At 44.3% G+C, this 20,539-nt stretch overlaps 1 protein-coding gene across 4 annotated transcripts in view; it reads right to left on the minus strand.

Moving 5' to 3' along the window:
- PRKN (parkin RBR E3 ubiquitin protein ligase) overlaps positions 1 to 20,539 on the minus strand; it is a 1,115,215-nt gene that overhangs the window by 60,967 nt on the left and 1,033,709 nt on the right. The gene's annotated exons all lie outside the window — the stretch shown is intronic.

A 20,539-nucleotide genomic window follows, 5' to 3' on the forward strand; every position in this document is an offset into this window, starting at 1 on the left:
TGATGGTCTGGCGAGGTCTTATTTTCGGGGAAACACGGTGTCCCAGGTCATGGCTGGTCTGAATACAAAACTGTAGGAGCATAAAAATAACGTGAGGTAAGAGAGAAAAGTTACAAATGAACCAAAAAGAGAAAGAGGAGAAAAAGGAGACTAGTAAAAAGGGAGGACACGAAAATGTTCACTGTTTCTGCTTATCCAAGGTGGGGTGCTCAAATACTTCAGTCATTATAATATTATGTCGTATTACGAGTCCCTACACACTATGTTACTACAGTGCTTTATATGAATGGTCGTGCTTGAGCAACCCTGTGAGGTAACTGGGAGGTACCATTATCATCCCTGCTTTCAGATGAGGAACCTGAGGCACACAGAAGTGAATCACTTACCCAACGTCACCAGTGTATAGAAGATGCAGCTGGGATTAGAACTCAGACCGGACTGACTCAATAATTTTTTTTATTCCTCTGAGTTACTGAAAAAGCCACTGAATTTATGAGGAAATACCATAAGTCTACCTCTTGTCTGTGTTGCTAAAAGTTAGCAATTATTACATGAAATATGATATGTGAAAGTAAAATATAATTTCAAGATGCTTTGAGATATAGAATAAGATTATCTATCTATCTATCTATCTATCTATCTATCTATCTATCTATCTATCTATCTTCTATCAATTATCTATATCCACCAATTCCAATGAGGCGGTGCTAGTTCCTGGGGTCCCCGTCACCTCTTAGCTAATTGGGAGTTAGAGCCCAAACGCTGGGAACAGGAAGCTTCTCTGCCAGATGACTCTTCTCGTCAATGTCATCCATCGCCAACCCAGAACCCAGACAGCATGCTGAAAAGGATGCCCCAGGTGGGGTTCTAACTCTGGCTGGCGTGTCAGTGAGCCCTTGGGCCTCTGATTCCTCATCTCCTAAATCAGAGGTCTGTACCAGAGGGTTTCTAGGGTCCCTTCCGGCTGTGACTCTGACTCCATGAAATGCAGCTGGGTGACACCATGACAATGACATCAACAGATTCCAAGCAGTCATGGCCTCAGATGCCTGAGCAGCCTGCCCCTGGGTCCCCCATAGGCACCCAGGAGCCTCACTGTGTCAAAAGCAGCCCCCGGGGCCTCTGACACGAGTGACCTTGGAACCCTAGGGCATGGTGAGTGACATTCCAAGGGTTCCCAGGTGTGGATGAGTTTAAGGGGAACCATTCCTGAACCTCCATTTCCATCAGTGCTAGATCCTGGCCTCATGCAGAGTTTCCTTTTCTACATTCCCTTTAAAAAACAGCCCTTCCTCTACTTTACAAAAGCAAGGCTCACCCTTCACTTGCCACAGTCTCATACTGGGTGAGAACATATCCCAGGCACCAAACAAGGGACAATTCTAAAATCTATTTGGAGGGAGCTTCCTTCAGGGAACCCTCAGACAGGAAACACCACCTTAGGACTGGAGGTGCCTCCCCGTCTTAGAGATGGGGCCATTAATCGTGAGTCAGGGGGAGACAATACGGGAAGTTTCCCCCTTATTAGGATGCTCTAAAATCAGATACATTGCAGGACGTGGCAGTGGGAATCCTAGGCACTGTCACTCAGTTTTGTTTAATGGCTTAACCTCTTCTTTCTCCTCACTATTGTCAGTAAACGCACTGCTCTTGGGGGAGAGTCTGAGTGCAAACAAAGAGAAAATGGCTAAGAAACACTGAATGCTGAAATGGCCTTCCCACTCCCCACGCATTTAACGTAAGTAGTTATGAGTGGCCAGTCCCAACCCTCGTCCCCAGGGCTCAGCATTAGGTGGAAAGAAAGACATTTTCAACAGCTGAAGCAGCTCATTCTTTTAAACGTAACCTACATATTTCCAGGGACTATCCCATTTTCTCCATTTAGAAGTGGATCAAATCTGCAGATAAAATTTTTACATAGTTCCTTTTAGGTTTAGTGTGCACTGCTTACCATCATATTTTAAATCACATAATGAAATATTTATTCCAAGTACAGTCAACACTCTTCCTATTTCATATTATAAAGTATTTATTATTTCCACCTCCTATTAACAAAAATTAAAATTACATGCTGGCTGCTGAATCAGAAATATGTGTGTGTGTGTATGTATATATATGTATGTGTGTATATACACACACATACATATATGCCTTTCACTGTCTTTAAATATGTAGCAAGTTTGATCATTAACGAAGTCATTTGTGAATTATTGCACATGACTTAGTTATTCACAGATGCCAAAACCAGAGGGCTTTTAATACACGCACACGTAGGCATATCCAAGGATTCTGGGCCTTCATTGCTTCATAAACAACATACTCAGCTACATATAATATTCCTTTATTACAAATTAAGTACAAGAACAGATAGATTTATTCTAGTTTTCTGAACATTAGGAAATGGTTAAATGAAGAGAGTCTATATCACGTTGATCCTGACGGATTTTCCTAACCCATTTGTGAGGTGGATGTCTATGTTTTAGTGACATTGACAACGTTCTTTGGAATTCATATTCGCATGTGTATTTACGTTAGAAAATAAATCCACTCGGTGTGATTTCACCGATTGGCTTGATGACAAAGACTGAGTTTGCTAAATACTTTTATCAAAAGATATTTTATAGGCAAAGGTGTGTTGAAAATAACAATATTTAGAGTTTCTCAATCCTTTTTGAATATATTAAAGTAAACAAAGAGTTTCTAAATATACAAAATAAATGTATAATCAATAGTCACTAGTTAGATCTTCATAGAGTCTTTTTGGTTTATTTCCCAGAAACTGAAAAAATGAATTACAATGCTGACTGGGTAATAAATCCTTTTGTTTCTAATTCTTTGCTTCCAAAAATGTTAGAAATTAAATATAGCTTTTGATGATAGACCACTATGTGATTTTTTGGGCACATAACTGCAAATGGGTTTTTAAAAATGGAATGACATTGCTAAGAAAAAGACTTCTCTTATAATCTACTTATATAAACAAAGTTCTTTGGTGCTTATCTTAATAAAAATTAAAGACAGCAAAAAAGTTCATGTGGAACCCTCTCTCATCCTAGCAGCCAGTAATATCCATGCCCAGCCGCTCACTAAGCTGTGCTACCATTAACCTGTTACTACCTGTTTGATACGTAGTCATCAAAATTTGTAATGTAGTTTTGTTATTTTCATTAATTATATAATACCAGTCATTTTAATAACTCAATCAGGAAAAATATTAACTCGTAGAACCTCATGTCTCTTAATAAATTAAAAAAAATAAAAACTTTGTACATATTTTTGTAGCAGAGATACCAACTCAGTGATCGACAAAAGATTTTCAAACATAAAACTTTGGCATCACGGATTGAAGGGAGTGGAACAGAAACACCACGGCACAGATTCCTCATGGTGAAGAAGAGCTTATTCACCTATCTAGAAAATGAGGGACATGGATATCAAATCCACATAGTGTGTGGGTTACACGTGAGTCATTTAAAAGAGTGCTATTTCGCTTCTTGGAAAAAAAAATGTCAGTGTTCAAGTATTTATAATATTTCAGAAATTTCACCTTTTGAAAACATTTATACCTAGGAAAAATTTTATAGAATCAATTAAAAAACTTGTGAGGAGGTACATAGTTTTCAAAATTTTGGATGGGGGAACAGAGGGAAACCAATTTGAGACCACCCCTTTGCATCGCGCTGTTAGTAAGCGTTCTCTTCACTTGCTATTTTGCTCAAGAACTTGGGCTCGTCTGCTATTCCAGCTCAGCACTGCCATCAGTCATAGGGAAAAGCTGACTCACCTACAAGTTTACCTGAATTTTCCTGTGTGCTCTTTTCCCTCTGCTGCAATCCCGGGCTATGACCTGCTGTGCAGAGGCTGGGGACTGGCCCTTGCCTGCCACTTGCTAATGAAGCCCTTGCTTTTTGGCTCCTCACTTTCAGCTCCCCACTTTCTTCTGGTTGTCTGAACCTCCCGAGCTGCAGGAACTGGACCCCATAACCCTGAAGGCAGCACCCTTCTGGGGCTGGGTGAGCTCCGACACACAACTGTAACATGTTCTAGAATCAACACACAGTGGGGGCTTTTTACCACCCAGGCAGCCGCTGAGCAAGTCATTTCTTCCCCTTCACTTTAGTGCTCTCATCTGTAAAGTGAGGTTTTACACAACCCTTTTAGCCGGTCTCTTGAGGGTTACAGCTGATTTAGGGAGATGGCTCTTCAAAAACTGGAACGCACTATTACACATGAAATATCTCAGCTGCTCTTAAATTGTTTGGCATGCTGAAGTAAATTCAGTAGCATTTTCTTTCTGTTACAGATGCAACTTTAAATATAAACAAAACGAGACAAAACAAAAAGAAGACAAATCTGGTGCATGCCCCACCGAGGGTAACACAGGACGCCTGCTCCTGGGTAGAGGACAGAGCGGGTGGAAGGAACACCAGCAAGAAGCAGCATGTTCGGCTCTGATTTGCCAAAAGCCCTCATCTGTCCAGCATGTTCTCTCTCTCCCTCTCTCATGCTCGTGACAAAGAAATATAACCTTTGGCCAACTGCATTTTTGTTCTACTGGTAACTAGGTTAATGTGACCTGACAGGGCTGGATGAGACAGCGCAGGAGAAATGATACCTGTACTTTTGTGCAGCTCAATATAAAAAAAGATAAACTGGTTTGCCAGAAAAGAGAGAGATTATTTCACTTATAAGAGATGTTGCAGGATAATATTGTACAGGCGACCTTTTTGATACACATTCTTAGCCCGTATATCCCCATCGCCCTAAAAGCCTCCCAGAATAGTTGTGCCCTGTGTGTACCGGTCCCTGCTTTTTACACACTCTGCCTGATACACAAGTTCTAACAACGGGGTTAGTATGAGGGTAAATGAAATAACTGTGTTAGTGTTGTTTAAGAAAGAGCACTGAGCTCTTACTTTGTGCAGAGAGCTCTACAAAATATTATTAATAGTTATAAACATTAATTTTTACAATAACATAGAATGTGTTACTTTTGTATATAAAGGTATAGGCGTCATTATCATTCCCATTTTTTCATCGGGGACGGGGAGCTTCCACAAGAGATGTGGAGGGAGCAGCATACAGTCACACCGTGGCGCCTAGGTCAGCAGGCAGGACACCTGCCCAGGTGCCTCTGGCTGCAGGGCCCTTGGTTTTTCTGCATTTTACACTTCCTGTACTAGGACTGATATTGCAATTAATCTGGAATGTCACACAGAGATACTTTTCCAGGTAGGTCTGTTTATTTCTAATTTATTTTATTTTTTTAATGTTTAAAGAAAAACCTTTCTCTACAAGAAAAGTCCCAGGGCTCGCCTTACCTCAGGGAGGTGTGTGGAGGTCGGACAGGGTGTACTCACTGGTCACCCAGCAATGACTGTGGGAGAAGGGAGGGGGGCAGGGAGCATCCTACAGAGACCTGAAGTTCTAGACATTTCCTGCCCACTCTCTACAAACTGGAGCTCCTACTAAGGGCAAGAAATGCCTTTTTAGGGTTGCAAGTGTTCCCTAGGAGGGTTCAATTTGGGCGATCTGCGACTTCCTAGTAAGGCCGTGTGTCCACGAGATAGATGTTCAGGAGAACAGCTGAGATTTGGAAGTGAGGGTGACGGGAGGAGTAAAAACGATAGAAAAGGGGGTCGAAGGCTTTCTGGGAAACGGCTCTAACCTAGCTTCTTGGTATCCTGACTGGCCATTTGTGGGTGTCTCTGTGCCCAGGGCACATAATTGGGGCGATTCCTCAGGGCCTCCAGGCAGTAAGAGGTCTGTCTCTGCAGAGACGAATTTCATTGTTTGAAATGGCTTTTCCTCTCTCTCTAACGCAGGGAGCTGGGGCTGGCATCACGCCCACCTGCTGCTGTGCACAGCAGTCAAGTCCGGCAGCATTCGGGTTCACTGGGCACGTGGGAGAGAGAGGTTTGTGCTTTGGAAGGGGGGCTTATCGAATAACAGACGTGGTGCTTATGTCACTGACAGTCGCTCAGGCCGTCACTCTGGTGGAGTGTACCCTCCTCAAGGAAGTAAACATGGACTGGGAAAGGGTCTCCCTTTTGACTTTTATGTGGATAAGATGTAAGAATGTAAACTTACCTGAACTGGGAGAGTCTGTATGTGAAAAATAAGCATCATAATTCTGACATCATGTATCAATGTATTAACAAAATGAAAATTGAAGTAGTGACTTCTTCAAAACAGTAACATCGTATCTACTAGCCTCACCTAAATTAGGCTAGTGTGAATGTAGGAAATGAGCATAATGTATATCTGACAGCATATTTTGGAAGTGGTCATTATAGGAATATTAAATAAATAGTGCCTTTTCCCAAACAGGAACACTAGCATAACCACCAAATGCAAGTTGCTATGGCTACTCGAGTGACAAACGTTTGCTTACTCGTCCTGCAACAGGCACAGTTACTACACAGGCCGACACCTGTACAAACCTTGTACTTCATTCGAAGTACAAACCTTGTTTGAAGATGCACCAAGTCAGGGTGAGTCTACCCAGGGCAGGCACGTGACATTTCTTGAGTAGGGTGCAGCGAAGTAAAAATAATACATCATTTACAAAACCCACAGAGGGAGATGGTCGGTCCTACAAGTTACTGAATGGAACAGGCAATGTTTCTGTTTTCTTACAGACTTGCTTACATGGAGAAGGGCATTAAAGCCTAGTACACAGCAGGTAGGATAGAAGGTACACTGCATACATGTAGGAAGGGAAAACGGTGGGCAGGAGGGAAATAGGAAACTTTCCAGTGCAGGATTCATGTGGGAACTGAGAGAGAAAGAGGAAAAATAAATGATGGGTGTTTTTAAAGGATTAGTAAACTGTGAAGTGCGATATAAATAGTAGAGATCCAAATGGTCATTGTACATATCTCGATTTTGAGCAAGGCTGCTTGTAGGAAAATGAACGACGATACATTTCATTAAACTGATTAACATACATTTTACCGAAAGCAGGACAGACACAGGCATCTTGTTTAAGAAATAGAAATGCACGAAAGACTTAAAAAGGCAGATGTAGCATGTCCTCAGCACTGTAGCTAAATGCTTGCATGGAAAGTGTTCTTTTGTAATTTCAGATTAGGCTATGGCAGTTGATTGCTCTGGACTTTTCAATTTTTTGTTTTTTAGCTGTATTTCTTTCAGAGACAGAAGGAAGGTCAATTTCACTTTGTAGAAGAGAAAGAAAGGTGACTCTTGTCATTGTATCATAATGGAGCGGGTCCCCAGGTGTAATCCAAGGAGGAGACAAGGGCCCGCAGAATGTCGCAGCTGAAAGGAAGCTGACGCCAACGGGCTTCTCAGAAGAACAATGACTCATTCTGCCCGCGCACCACAACAGATGTGAGTCCCCAACAGCTGGCTCCCCTCCAAGAACAGGGAAGAAATAAAGAGGGCAGAGCTGGCGGTGGCTGCCAGAGACGCCTGACAGGGAGCCTTTCTGGTGGGTGGAGAGCAATCAGAAAAGTGCTTTGGAATCACAAAATTAAAAAACAAGTGTCAGCTGTGGGAGACGTAGAAATGCAAATAAGTACGAATGCAAATAGGACGGATAAATGAAAGTGTGCAATCACCCCGAGCTATGTTTACAACCCCAAGGCAACTCCGTCTGTAATTATCTGGATGCCATTAACTGCGGGGGAGCATCCGTCAAGGGGCACATAAAAGATGCCACCTGAAGTTAAACATCTTCCCTTTCCAATGATAAAGCAAGATCTCTGAGAGCATTAATTCTACCCCGAACTAAACCCGTGTGTGTGCAAGACCACAAGTGTACCTCTGGTGAAATAGAAAAGCTGGATTTTCATTATTTACCGCACATCTGAATATAATTCTCACCATTAACTAACAAACAGACAATGGGGAGATCTGGCTTCTGTAGACTCATCCTGAAACCAACCACCTTACTTAGTTTAATTCTCACAGTCCTCTCCTGAGGCAGGTGTCACGAGCTGTGATGGACTTGGTCAAGGTCACCGAACCCAACGGTAACCAAGCCAAATGTCTAAGTATTGTGGCCCTGGGTTTTCACTCTTTCTATTACATCACACGTTCCCAATCTAAGGCACCTTTGCCCCCCAAGGGGACTCTTGGCAATGTCTGGGGACATTTTTGGTTCACAATTAGGGGTGCTACTGGCAGCTAGTGGGGAGAGGCAGGGAAGCTGCTAAACATTCTACAATGCACAGGATGGCCCCGCCAGGAAGAATTATCTGGCCCCAAATGTCAGTAATGCTTGACACTGAGGCTGAGAGGACTTGTGGTACACCATACCTGCCAATGGGTAGGCTGTGCCTCAAGACAAATAGAGCCGTTCCGGGGAGAGGCAGCCGCAGGCACAGAAGGGTCTCCCCAAGGGCTGGGGAGTTGCTGGGTATGAAAAAGAAAGGCCCATATCCACCTCCCAGACAGAGAGGTGGACAAGAGGTGAGGCACTAAAAATTCATAACATATCTGTCAGAAACTCGTTCTGAGATTGCTTGGATCTAAATTGCCCTTTCAAAACCCAGGAGGCATTTGCAGTGGCACCTGGAGCTCTCGATGGCCCGCTAACATCGTTCTGCATGGACGTTGGAGCGCAGAACGGCCCTGGGTTTTCCGTGGGCTCTTTATTTGTCTCCCAGAATATTAAAGATTGGCATCTCACAGAATACAAATCAGAGGCTAATGTGATAAGGGGCTGAACTGATGGCGTCTCTAGAAAATTTAAGACTGAAATGTCAGTTGAAAGACAAAAAGAAAGATGGGATCGCTTTTGAAAAATCTCATTGGCAAAGATGTAGAGGCTTTTGCTAACAAAAATGTTCTAAACTGAAAGCATCTCAGAGGGATTTTGAATTTAAACCAGCTAAACAGCGTCAGGGGCTTTGGGGGCTAGGGGAGGGGTGAGTCAAGCAAAGTCAGAAAGGGCCTGTCTGCAGCTTAAAACTGATGGAACAGCGCACAGGAAACTGTGGTAGGAGCTCATGGAGGGAGCTGGTCAGAGCCCCAGGAAGGGGGCGTTGGGGGTCCGCTCGGCTCCCAGGGGCTCACTGCGCTGAGCTGTCCTCCAGCTGATTTAGAAGGGAGCGCAAGTCCATCTCAGTGTTAGGCTTTTGTTGGAAGCCCCGTAGAATAGTTCACATTTGACTAATGTTACTGATTCTTGAGGCCCAGAAAGAGTCTGGGGTCCTGACGCTCCAGCTCTTTCCCACAGTTACATGGGCTACGGCTGCTGGGCCCGGTTCTGCGGCCGGAGAACCTCTGGGGCTTCTGGGCGCGGGACCAACTGAGACCCCAGCGCTGACCGCCTGGGCTGAGCACAGGGATCCCTGATGTCCCTCCCGCCTGCCTGGCTTCCCCCTCGTGGCCTGCTCCTCCGACTCTGGGAAAGATGCTCCCGCGCCCTCCCGGGGAACAGTGATCTCCTGTGAAGTGGATCAAAGGTGTCTTTGCCTGTGCCGGGCGGCTAGGCAGACAGCCCTAGGGAACCTCCAACGGGAAGCCACAGCCGACGTGTTTCTCATTTCACTGCAGCACCTTGGAGTCCACGTAAGACTAATCACTAATCGCTAAGCAGTGTTGTTTTCATACCTCCTTTAATAAACATACAGGTGCCAAGCCAGCGCTGAATAATGTAGAATCACAGCAGTCAGAAGAGAGACCTTCCCAAAGTCTGTCAGAGGATTTTTAATCATCTTTAAGTAAATTTCAGTTTCTCTGAAATTGAAGGGGAATTATTTCCCCACTTCAAAATCCAGTACAGATTCATTGAAGGGGCTTTCCATCTCCTAACATAAGTGAAAACATGAAATGCGGAGTGCGAAAAATACACCATGAAATGAGTTTAAAGTCCTTACGCTTGAAGGCTAAATTTAAGAGACGATTACTGATTGTCCCTAGAAAGGGATGTTAGCGATAATAACAAATAGCTTTTATTCAAAACCATTCATCAATATGATATAAAAAGTCCTAGGCTGAATCTTTTCGAAAATCCATACACACTCACTTCTACCCTAGCGGATGAGACAACAAGGCATGGCCTAGGATGCCGAGCTCAAGGGTACTCGCTTGTGGGGACGGGAGGATGGCGTCCCCCAGGGAATGGAGCCCTGGGGCCACCGCAGCTCCTCAGGTGGCTGCCTGCAGCAGGGGTGGCTGTTATGGCTTGCACGAGACTGTTAGAGTCCCAGCTGAAAGTGGCCTGTGATTTAGCTGTTCGCTCAGCAGTCCCACGTACATACCAACACCCATTCACGCTTTTTGACGAAGCTGCTGAAATGGTGACGGTAGAGATCCCGGCTTACAGAGAGGATGAGAGGGTGAAAAAGGGAGGCTCTCTGCCCTTTGACTGTGGCGATAATAACTAAACTTCGTTTGTATACTTCTCTGTTATCACTTTAAGATTAAACCATCTCTCATTTGATGGCGAAGGCCGCCCTGCTCTGAGTTTTTATTCTGTTTTAGAGATGAGGAAATTGGGGCTCAGAGAGGTTAACTGAGCGGCTCAAGGTTAAGAAAATGAGTAAGGACCAGAATCAGAGCGCGCAGATGCTCTGGTACCTGTGGTCTCTGCTGTGCTAATGGGCCTACCACATGGAGGGGGGGCGCTGTCTCCATGAGGTAGGCACATTAGCTCTCGTGGACAAATGAGAGCTGCAGAGTCCAATGGTGCCAAGCACCGTGGCAGTGTAAGGGGCCTCTGACAGCTAATCATTAAATGCCCCCTTGAAGATAAAGCTCATTGTCGAGCTAGACTTCATAAAGTGCTAATGAAGGATATCTGACCACAGGTTTACAGATCTATTACTAATAAGATTCTTACTCATAAACAGCCCAGGCATGTGTAAACGCTGTTCTTCACGTGAAGAACAAATTAAAAAAAAAGTCCATAACAATAACCACAAAAAATTCCTCCACAAGCTGCATGGTCATGTTCCACCGTTATTACCTTTGATAAGAAGAAATGTTCTCCCGCTACTGAAAGGACTCCCACCTACGGTGATCTTCTGGGCGGCAGACTCGGGGTTAAGGGAAAGAGTGGAGAGAGCTGAGCATTCTGCTTTTCTAGACCCCTCTCCCAGTAGGTTTCCGTGATGATAATGCACACACTGTCCAATCATAGCCATTGAGGGTCCCGGGACTTCACACGAGGAAGGTAACGGTGCTGCTATGAGTCATCTATTACTATTTGTCTGCATGGAACTCAAGTCAACGTGTGGTCACTAACTACAAGGGACTGTGTGAGGCTGTCGGCATATGACCATGACACCTGTGGGTGGCTGGGTGGGGGGCCGTGAGCAGTGGGCTCACACAGGGTGGAAACTGGCCAGAACAGGCCCCAGGAGGTGGGGGCTCCAGCCCCAGGCACCGCTCCTCAACGAGCTTCCTCAGGAAACTCATGCCTGGAAGAGGCTCTCAATGCCCAACTGGTCCTCACCATTTAAGAGAAGACACGATTCTCTTCTACAAAGACACATTCTCTGATGAACAGAAACATGACCTACAGATCATGTCTAGCCAAAGCAACCACCCCACCTGCCTCCAGGAACGCACACGTCTGTGCGTGAACCCCCAGTTCGCTAGATCTGGCAGACCCGTCAACCACATTCTCACCACCATGCAGTATCTTTCTGTTTAGACTGTAAACTAGCCGCTCGCCGAGTGCTCGCCAAGCTCTGAAGAGTCCCACAGCACCCTGGCTATGGGCACATCTGCAGCAGGCCTTTGATCAGCAGATGTGAATTGATGTGGTGAGGCTGTGCTCTGAAAAGCTCAATTCCTCCTGGGAGGCTAATTCACTGCGCTCAGCCTGTCTGCGGGTAGCGAGGGCTTCTGAGCACAGGCGAGCTTTGGACAAGAGCGCCTGTGTGGTGGTGCAGACCTTTGTTCCGGTGATGGATGAAATGACACTCTTCACAGGCTGGATGGGCAGAATCTTTACATATAATTTCTTTTGCATTTCAATTACTTTGGGAAAAGGCTTCCTGAGGTTTTGGCCAGAGGTATGTGTAAGTTATCAGTTTAATGGATTTAGTCCTGTTTTGCTAAGGTAAGGATAATAGTTATTTATTTAAAAAAAAAAAAAAAAACCCTAGAAAACAAAACTCGCTGGTTTGCCTTTTCATTCATTCTTGCCATGGTCTATTCTAGGGTATTTGGTGCATTGCCTGTTTATTTCTAGGGAGCCCCTGCCTACACTTGACTCTGGATTCCAAGAATGCCTGCGCTGGCCTTCGAGCCAGTATCAGGGCTGGTACTTACATTCACCTGACACCCACCATCCCTGAAATCAGAGCGGCCTGTACCAGTCCCACCCGGACCAGTCAAAGGAGAGGCTGCCAGACTTTATGATAACCATTTGGAGGCTGCCTGACCTTGGAAGAAGAGGACGACGGAACATAAGTGGCATGACAGACATGGGAAAAGAGGCAGTTGGGCCTGGAGTCACATTACTAGGGGCTCAGCCACATGCCAGCTGCCAGTTCAAGTGGGGTAGATACAGGCCTTCTGATCTTAGGGCCACTTCCCCCTTTCTCCTACAAGTGGACACCTCTGAGTAAGTTCAAAGGCTCCTGTACCCATTTCCTAGACTTTACAGCATCTTAGAGTCTGCAGGCTGCAACCCCAGTGGCTGAGAGCAGAGCAGTACAGTGCGGTCACATGCGCTGCCAAGCTCACCTACCTGAGGACACATCTGATCAGTGCAGCATCTTTGAGGCCAGCCGACCTCAGGCAGAGCTGCATGCGTGGAGCCCGAAGCCCAGGAGTCTGCGTTCAGGCAGGACTTCACTTGGTGAGAAGCTCACTGAGCCAGCTCCTCTCACCCCTCTCTGGAGCAGCCTTGACTTAGGGGTGGGTTCCTTTGCTTGGGGGGGGGGGGGGGTTGGAGTTCAGAGGCCAGAAGCAGGGAGCGGTGCAGGGTTTGGGAATGGAAGTTTCCAACCTCACTCCGCCATCACCCAGGACTCCGCCATCACCCAGGACTCCAGAGGCAGCAGAAGCTGAGCTGGAGCTGGAGGTTACCTGGGACTGAGCATGAAGCACCTGGGTCTGGGACTCTGGGGAGGTTTTGGTGTCCAGGTGTGACCTGGAGGAGCTGGCCACGCCCCAGTGCCTGAGGGACTGACCAGCCACAGGAGGGGAAGGTCCCAGAAGAACCAGATTCTGGAGCCCTGGAGCCTGGCGGCTGAGCCAGCTCTGACTTGGTTTGGAAGCATACTGGAAATACGATACTTCTGGTATCCTAGTGTCAGGAAGGGATTCATAGCTGTTCCTAGAGCAATCTGTTTTTAACTGTGTTCACCTGAACTATACTTTCAAATTTAACCTAAATGTTTAGAGCCCGTTTTCTCTCCGTGATTTATGAGGCCTTCCTTTCTATCAAATTAAAGCTCTCCACAGATGAGACAATTTTTCCTTTTCTCATTTCTAACCACCCTCCTACACTGGGAATCGGAGCCAGGAGCGAGGGAGGCACATGTGGGAGGCAGCGAGTGCAGAACAGACAGCTCTTTACGTTTCCCTAAATTCCCATTTAATTCCATCTCTCCATCCATTTTCCTGCCATATACACAAAGAACGACAACAACCCCCCCTGGATTCCTAATGCAATGAGAGTGCTCTCTCTGCAGCCTGGGTCACTGCACCACTTCTTCCCTTCCCAGAGGAGATGGCAAGGTGGGAGCTTTTTTTCATAAGGCTAAAGAGGATTTCTTTTCTGCCAGCACAGGCCTGCGCCTTCTTAATGATCTCTAAGGAAAGAACTGGATAGAAGGAAAATATCCTGTTTTAATCCCATTTTCCTTCTCACCCCACACTGAGCTGTTACTATAGCAACATCCTACCTGCACCCAGGACAGCTAAGTGTCCCTGTGAAGTGGCCGAGTGCTGCTTTTTCACTCAGAGAACAGACTGCTGTTCATTGACTAGTTTTTCCCCCGGGTGTCTAAATTCTTCAGTTCCCCAGGACATGCTTAATCTAGGGCTTCCTGTGGCTAAAAGCTAAAATTCCCTTCTAAACTCCCAACGGTATAATCCTCCAAGCCTTTCCGCACTGAACTCAGTAGAAATGAATTTACATTTTGTTTTCCATATGAATAGCTTCTCTTGCATGCATTGTTTTAAGTTTAGAAAAGGCCTCTATAAAAAAAATATTCCACACACCTCTGCCATTGTTTGTTTCCTGCCTTTCACATGTCTTTATAAATGTAATATACATTGCATACATATGTAATAAAATATATATGATGAAATATACACAGAGGGTGCCAAAAAAGGTACACACATTTTAAGAAAGAAAAAAACTGATTGAAATTGTAATACTCAATATATACTGATTACAAAAGATGAATGCAAATCATGTGTGTACATTTTTTTTGGCACCCCTGGTATAATGAAATATTTCCATACGCAGAAAAATACAGACTAAGGGTAATAAGCACACGTGTGCCCACTTCTCAGGCTTAGCAAATGCTGATTGGCGGGGGGAGGGGCATTTATATTTCAAAATTTTTAAGAAGTAAAAGGTTACAGAGTAGCATCTATTCCGAGGTTCGTGTATATCTTTTCCATCCAAGTCTTTGCACTTTTGTTACACATTTATGTGCAAGACATTTTTGTCAGCAATGCTTTCTTTTTCCTCCTAATGGAGTGTGTGTGTGTGTGTGGCGGGGGGGGGGGGGGGGGCGGGAATGCCAGCCATCTCAGCTGGATGACTGGGGAGCTAAGAGTCCCAGGGCCATTTGCTGTTCCTATATCCTTTCATCTATTTGCCTAGCAATCCTTAGAGGCTGAGTTCAAGTTAACCTTCCCAAATGAGTGGACTTACTATTTGAAAATAAAAGTATTCCAATCAGAGGGTGATTTTTGGTCCCGGGCAACTCAGGAAGCCTAGTATTTTCTTCCTAAGGTCACTAAAAATGTGGTGGGTCTGAGATCTTGTCTGTTCAAATAAAGTGATAAAGAGTCAATACGGAGAAGATGGCCGTCACCCTGGGGGTGGGGGGTGGCTTACTTACGGGCATTACGAATGGGGCTATCAGGGCTCAGGTAAGAACATTATCTTGGATAAATGGTTTGTGGCTATTGATCTGGGCCAACCTGACAGAAAAGAAGCGCTCTGTATGATTGCTACAATTACTTGATTTATACTTGCAATTTAGAATTTGTGTGCTCATTCAATTCTGTCAATATCAAAAAAGTAACACCCTCGTTTCAAAATCTGACATTTGGATGCTGTCCCACGGTTTAGTGCATCCGCTAAGCAAAATAACTGTCAATCCAGGTCATTTGCCTTCAAGAACAACTTGCAACACCAGGGAGAAACATCAGGGAGAAAACCAACCAAAAATCAAGCAAAAAACCCTCAAATCAGGCTTCCAGTTTACAAAAACAAAAGAAAAAGACTTTTTTCATCTATGTTTAAATACCCTGTCGTTTCTCATCATGTGCCCCAAGGAAAGGTCATTCCGTTGGAAGGAGGTAACTCAGAGAACACTTCGGGCTGTGACATGTGACGTGTCTGCCAGTGCCTGACAGGGAATCTCTGTCTTCTCAGATTCACAGTCCATGGAAAAGGCAAAAATAAAACAAGCTGGCCAATAAGCACACAGAGGGAAGAGGGCAACCAAGAAAAACTGCTCGGGGGGTTGTTGAAAACTGGTGTCTAGCTCTCAAAGAAGTCAGACCCCACAGGAGAGATTCATCCTTCTAGAGGCAACGGGTGTGGCCCTGGAGTGAGGCCGAGGCAGGATGCCCTGGCGGTGCTTCCAAAACCAACAGCACTTTACAGTTTATAAAGACACTCAGGCCTGTTCTCGCACCATGTGGACAGGTGTAGGGAATCAGCCAAAGAGTAAGTATAGAAAAACAGACACGTGGGGAACGCACTGTTCTTGGCAGGGCCTGGTCTCCTCCTTTCATAGGCACTGCCCTTCCCCCACACCCACCCACCCAGGACACTGTTAGTTGTTACAGAGCCAAGGATGGTGCTCCCACCTCTGCTTCCATTCCTCAGTCTCCCTACGGAGTCTTCTAGCTTCAGTTCTCAAGAGGAAAGAGAAGACCTTCAGAGAGCATCATCTTCTGTCAGCTTCTTCTTGATTTTGGTACTAAGCGTGGACTACAAAGTTCCATATGTGGCCTGATTAGCACAGACAGAGGACAGACGGCCTTTCCTCGTGCCCATCACTACTCTTTGAGGCAAGACAGCTTCAGGATGCCACCTGCCCATGGCCCCTTGGAGGGAACCTGCTGCCCACAGCCTCTGCTTTGGGGGAGAGGGGTGTCCACCCAGCCCCACGGCTGCAGGACCACCCATCCTTAGATGGCCAGTCACCTGTGATGTGGCCTGACACAGAAGACATTCTGGCCCGATTCCCTGTCTCAGGAATATGAGCAAGACAATCCCAAGAAAATGGGGCTGTTAACAGTGGTCATGTACAACGTACATAAATGTTGGGCCACTTGCAAGCAGAGGTGGGCATGGAGCTGCAGACACAGCGACACCAGGTGGCCCGTGGGCAAATTTTAAAGAATAAGAGGCCTGCTTTCATCTTCACAGATCTCTTGAAAGAGCCCTCAAAATCAGTCCCTTAATTTTGTTGAAAATGAATGCCATGTTCAAATATTTTGAAATCCATTTATAAATTTCACATATTTTTAAGTACCTTCAGTGTCTGATTTAAAAACTATTTTTTTTTCCTGAGGATTTAACTTACGAATAAATCAAAATAATAAATATGGTGAGCCTCAAGTTCTTTTAAAAGTTTCAATACTGCTTACAAATTGTAAGAGTGCAACTTACTATCCTGAATCTAAATCACGTAGGTGTTTCAAACTAAGTCATAAGGCTGATCTGTTTCCTTAGTTAACAACATTCCTTTAAAGATTACAAGTTCACAAAATTCCAAACATACATAAATTCCTTAACCTAAAGTATTAGTTTTATGGTTTTGATGCTCTTAAACATTTCTCTACTTAATTCTAAATCTTTCCAAAGGTGGAAGATGATTGGCTACTATGGAACATATTGCATCATCTCACACAATTATTGTAGGTTATGCTTCCATGTAATTTTGGGGATTGTCTTCTCGGCTTGCTTGAGGGTGCATCATAAACAGAAATTTTAGCCCGGGCACTGAGTAGATTCTTTATAGTGACTCATGGGGGACCAATTGGGCTCTATTTATAGTTGCCATGGTGATGATTTCATAACTCAAAGGAGTTGGGCATGGAGCCTTTGACCTTAAATCCTAGTTTTATTCCGGGGGTGCCGAGAAGTATACACACTACTTGTATTCATCTTTTGTTATCAGTATATATTGAGTATTACAATTTTAATAGTTATTTCCTTTATTAAAATGTGTATACATTTATATATACATATATATCATATATATATGTTATCCCCACCTAGTTGGCTAAATCAATTAACTAAATTTTGTAGTACTGTGCTCTTAAGAGATAAATGTGTTTCCATCTCAAGACTTTGACTCCATAAAATCCTGTATTCTGTCATATTTTATATGGGAGCATGCAAATTTTTCAGATATTAAAATGTACCTAATTAAATTTTTGATATCCCTCATGGCTTTTTTTTTTATATCCCTCATGGATATTTCAGACACAAATTCTAAAGTCATGCCATTCAATAATCCATTTGACGAACGGTTAAAAAAATGGAGTAGTCAATTCTTTACGGTTAATAAGGTCTTGAGCTTTTAACTAGTGAATTGTACTGTGTACTGGTTAAGAGTAAGGGCTCTGGAATCAGGTTGGGCTTCTCATCTTGGCTCCATCACTTTTTCTTCCTCTTCATCGTTACACTATAGAAATTCTCATAATCTCTCCCTGTCGTCAAACACTTCAAATGCTTCTGACTCTTCCTGGCCTCAGATAACCAATGCATGACGGTCAGTTGTATGTTTCACTTGGCTAGGCTATAGTACCCAGTTATTTAACCAGACACTTCTCTAGGTGCTGCTGTGCAGGTGTTTTGTAGATGGAGTTAAGAGCCACAATCAGTTGGCTTTAACTAAAGATTACCCTCAATAATATGAGTGAGCCTCATCCAGCAGAAAGGGTTGAGGGTTCCCAGGAAGAAGAGATTCTGCCTCAACATGGTAACACCAGGTTCTTTCCAGTTTCCAACCTGCTGGCCTGCCCTATTGAATTTGGACATGCAGCCTCCACAATCAAATAAGCCAATCCCTTGAAATAAAGAGAGCCCTGACTAATACATACAGTATGGTTTCCTTTTTGTTATTTTTCCTTCTTTCCTCCCTCCCTCCCTCCCTTCCTCCCTCCCTCCCTTACTCACTCCCAGCCTCCCTTCATTTCTCCCAAATCCAAAACAGCAAATTTCATGATTATCCTTTCTGGGAACAGTAGTAGTTGGTACACATAATATTAGCAATGAAAAAAATCAGTAACTTAGCAACTGGTAACTGAATTCTCCTTCAGAGAGGAAGATTAATATCTTATTTTCTATTTAGTGAAATCAGTAACTAAAAGTGTTACTCTTCTTTACAACAATATATAATCAAAGTGTTCACTTGGTGTCTGCAATGCTAATTCTGATGTCAACCAGTACATGCATTAATAAATAAACTGATTTGCCAAGCACAGACCACTTATGGCTTTCTTTTAATTTCTTTTTGAGGACATGGAAAAAGGCCTAAAGTAAACCATTCACATAGATGTTTCTAGGGGTGCCGGCAGTATTTTGGTGCTGTCCCCACGGGTCATAGAAAGGCAACCTGGGTTCTACAGGTCAAGGGCCTCTTTACAACCGATGACATGTCACGTCGTGAGCTCACTTCCCATGTTATCCTTTGTCCTGTACAAGGGAGGAAAGCCCCCGGCTCACGTCATCAGGGTCTTGAGCAATTCTTTCTACCCTGAAATTCTTGGTGAGATGCATGGTTGGGGTTGGGGTAGCTTTGGGAAATACTTTATTATTCAAGAAACCCTTTCCAATTCCTTCATGAAGTAGTCAGAAGCAGTAGAGGTCATTCATGGACTTGAATCCAATTTCCATGGTTCTGGGCTTGGTCTCTCTTGCTTGGAGAGAGCCATCCCCCCACCCCCAGGGTGATGGCCATCTTCTCCGTATTGACTCTTTATCACTTTATTTGAACAGACTCCCTAAATTGAATGATGATGACAGCCCCAGAACTCTCCTGATGACTGCATTTTTCAGCTTGTTAATACCTGTATGATGCCCACATGTATTTTAGGGGAACCTCGCAGCAGCATTGAAATTACACTGAAGTTCAGGACGTGTGAGTCAGAGAGCACCAAAAACTGCACACAAAATCCAAACCCACGATTAGAGCTACTGATACTCTGTTAGCTCGTCTCTACTGCCTGGATGTCAGTCACGCCTGAGTGACTCGCTCTGCTCCGTAACTTCATTGGAGTCTCTGCTCACACGTTACCTTTGCAGCGAGACTGTCACCATCTAGCATGTCTATAGTAATGTCCATTGCCTTAAGTTCTTTGCATTTTCTACCCACCTGGCTATGTTTTCCATCCTAACACTGGTTCCTACATATACTACATATATGTAGTATTACACTACATATCAATTTGTTGCTTCCGGTCTTTTCTATTAGGACATAGACTTCTTGAGAGCCTGGTTGTTTTTGTCAGTTTGCTTTACTTCTACATGCTGTGTTCTAAGCTCTTAGCTCAATGCCCAGCACATAGTAGACACTCAATAAATATTTGCTGCATGAATAACTTGTTGTTTACATCTGCCCACTAATTGCTACCCGGTGAGTAGAAAATGTTCAAATGAAAAGATCCTAATCATCCTTTTTTTTTTATAGATGTGTACATGTGTAAACACTGTTCTAGTTGAGTAAGTCACATCAGGTCCCTGGTCTCATGGAAGTTCTAGAAATAGTAGGTGAATAGAAATAGATAAACACATATAATTTAACTCACATCAACATACAAAAGAAAAACAAACATTGGAAACTTTTCTGGTTTGGCCATGTGTGTTCATAGTTTTTTCCATTTCAAAATTAATATTAGAATTTTGCTTTCCTAAGAAAAATGTTGACACTACGGGAAGTGAAAGAATTCCATTTTCCTGCTTCCCCAGCTTTAAGTATAAAAAGGATCAAGGGTGAGACATTATACTGCCCAAAGAGAAAGAACATTTGGGTCTGAGTGCATTGACCCGGCCAAAGAGTAAAAGAGTCTGGGGTATGTGTGTGATCCTTTCTTCTGCCGCTTTCACCCCAGGGGCCAGAGAGCTTGGGGGCTTCCTCAGGAGAAGACCTGGTCTCATTGCTCAGAAACTCTTTCCTCTTATACAAATCTAGAGATACTTTGGTGGCTGGAGGAAGCCTGGGTGTTGTTTGGACATTAAAGCCACAATCCTTTCCCTTGCAGAGTTTTTTCCTCCACTGTGAACAGTGGTGGTGGTGGTCTCACAGGAGTGCTGAATTCTAGGTCTTACAGGAGTGCTGAATTCTAGGTCTTACAGGAGTGCCGAGTTCTAGGTCTTACAGGAGTGCTGAGTTCTAGGTCTTACAGG

Source organism: Rhinolophus sinicus, linkage group LG05, assembly GCF_036562045.2.
Source record: "Rhinolophus sinicus isolate RSC01 linkage group LG05, ASM3656204v1, whole genome shotgun sequence".
NCBI classification, from domain to species: Eukaryota; Metazoa; Chordata; class Mammalia; order Chiroptera; family Rhinolophidae; genus Rhinolophus; species Rhinolophus sinicus.